This window comes from Chanodichthys erythropterus, chromosome 11, assembly GCF_024489055.1.
Source record: "Chanodichthys erythropterus isolate Z2021 chromosome 11, ASM2448905v1, whole genome shotgun sequence".
In the NCBI taxonomy this organism is placed as follows: Eukaryota; Metazoa; Chordata; class Actinopteri; order Cypriniformes; family Xenocyprididae; genus Chanodichthys; species Chanodichthys erythropterus.
In genome coordinates, this window is record NC_090231.1 from 47,370,359 (window position 1) to 47,372,945 (window position 2,587).

Sequence of the window (2,587 nt, forward strand, 5' to 3'; positions counted from 1 at the left end):
GGTTTGCCAATTCAGGGCATCGAATTGGTCACTTGAGTAATACCAGAGACCAGTCTTGAGAGGCTGGTTCTCTGGGCCTCCAGGGAGTAAGTGGTTCACACATCATCATACAGTGCACACTTCTCCTTGGTGCCCTCAGGAGACTGATTTGCTAACCGTGCCACCTCTGGTGCTTCAGGGCGCAGGGGTCTCAAGTGAGTTCAGGTCTCAGTGTCTGCCCAGTGACATTGCAGCATTGGGAGACTCAACTCCTCCGAGAAGGACTTTTGAGAAGCCAGTTTGGATAACACTTTTCGCATGATCAAAACGCTTTACATGGAAGGGGGGCATCTCCTGAACCACCACCAATGTGCAGCATCGACCTGGATGATGCGATGGCAGCCATATTGCGCCAGAATGCTCACCACACACCAGCTCATTGGTGGAGAGGAGACAGAGTGATTAAGCCAATCAGTGTATGGGGATGATTAGGAGGCCATAAAGGACAGAGGCCAATGGACAAATAGGGCCAGGATGCCAGGGCAAACCCTTACTCTTTTTTTGAAGTACATCCTGGGACTTTTAATGACCACAGAGATTCTGGACCTCAGGACAATATAGTGTTCCCATCACTATGTGGTCTGTGTGGGACATAACACCCCTGTAGAGTGAGCCCCCCCTGCTGGCCTCACTAACACCTCTTCCAGCAGCAACCTAGTTTTCCCAGGTGGTCTCCCATCCAGGTACTAACCAGGCTCAGCCCTGCTTAGCTTCAGTGGGAAACCAGTCTTGGGCTACAGGGTGATATGGCTGCTGGCTACAGACATGGCTGAGATTTGTCTGTATGCAATTTCCCCGATTACTCTGCTCTAGAGAGTTCTGGAGAGAGTGCGCCATTCTGGCCAGGCAAGTTTGCTCCCGAGCCTCGTGTCCCTCCTCGGCTGGCTCTCCTTAGGAGATTCCAGTCAGAAGGGACCTTCTCTCTCAGGCGGAGGACTCAATCATTCTCCCTCGCCTGAACTTATGGAAATGGTGGGCTTGGCCTTTAATGAGGCCCAGCCCAATAGGTTCAGGGCACTCAACTGAGGTTTTTGAGGCCATATTTCATTCCAGATCGCCCTCCATGAGGAAACCGTATGCCTTGAAGTGTAAAATATTCACTTCATGGTGTGGAAATTGCCTTGTTGGACCCAGTCAACTGTCAACTTGTTACAGTGCTGCAGGTTCCTGCAGGAGTGGTTCTCTGCAGGGTTGGCACCCTCCACCTTTAAGTTGCTGTGACGGCCTTAGCTTACCATTGGTAACTGGTTTCCTCTCTGGTGCATCGGACCAGGATTGGAGTATGGCGGCTTTGAAAGCCTTATCAGGTATACCTGGGCTGGGGCTCCTCTCTGGGGCCCCAGGCACCTTATCTTGGTTGTACTATGATTTCACACAGACAGGCACTTGCAAGTACAGCGACATGGGTATAAATGTTCCCACGGGTCGACACTGCACAAGTTACCTCGAAAGGGAACGTCTCGGGTTACGCATGTAACCATGGTTCCCTGAGAAGGGATTGAGACGCTGCGTTTTGCCATACTTCCTGCATGCCTGTGACCGACTTGCTTCGGCCTATCAGAAGCTAACATTGTTTAGTCTCAGGGTACTTTGTACCCTCCTGGTCATGACATCACCAGCCTACGATGTTCCATCATGCCATTGGACTGATTTCACACGTGCTTCACGACGCAATCACACAGAGGCATTCCGACAGTGTCGCACACTCCAACGCAGCATCTTGTTTCCTTCTCAGGGAACCATGGTTGCATGCATAGCCTGAGACAGTTTCATTAGTTAACTACTTTAGTTAACATGAACTAAGAGCTATCATTACTTTTACAGCAGTTATTAATCTTAGTTAATGTTCCTTTCAACTTTTACTAATAGATTACAATCAAATGTTGTATTTATTGACATTAGTTAACACTTAAATGCATAAGTTTAAAATATTATAGCTCACGCCCCCAGAGTGTTTATTTATTTATTTATTTTTTTGTTAATGCGACTGTTATTTTAAAACATTTGCCCTTATTGTTTCCATGGCAACACATCATGCTTGTCACATAACACACCACAGCAACAATAAAATAAAATATAAAAATTCAAATTAGAAATGTTATCTTGGCAACTAACTGAAAAAAAGTTTAATTAAATTAAATTGTATTTAACTAAATTAAATACAAAGAGTAATATATAAAATGACACCAGCAATACAGCAAAATTAAACTAAAAGTAAATTAAAACAAAATAAAATATATTTCAAAATATAAAAAAATGAGTTTTTTACTGTGAAAATTCTTTTCAAAGTTGTAAATAAAATAAATATCATTGGAATTTTTAATAAGAAAATACTATTACACAGTTTTTCTACTTATAAATGCACTGTTTAATTCAGTATGTTTGTTGCATTTTCTTTGTAATTAATTGTAAAAATTTACTAGCGATTCCTGAGTAAAAAGACATATTAATGATGCTGGACCACAAAACCAGTCATACGTTGCACGGGTATATTTGAAGCAATAGCCAACAATACATTGTATGGGTCAAATTTAGCTTTTTTTTTTTT

At 43.3% G+C, this 2,587-nt stretch overlaps 1 pseudogene; it reads right to left on the bottom strand.

The window, feature by feature from the left end:
* Window positions 1-680: 680 nt before the first annotated feature.
* LOC137031387 (5S ribosomal RNA) lies at window positions 681-797 on the bottom strand (annotated as a pseudogene).
* Between the last annotated feature and the right edge of the window lie 1,790 nt (window positions 798-2,587).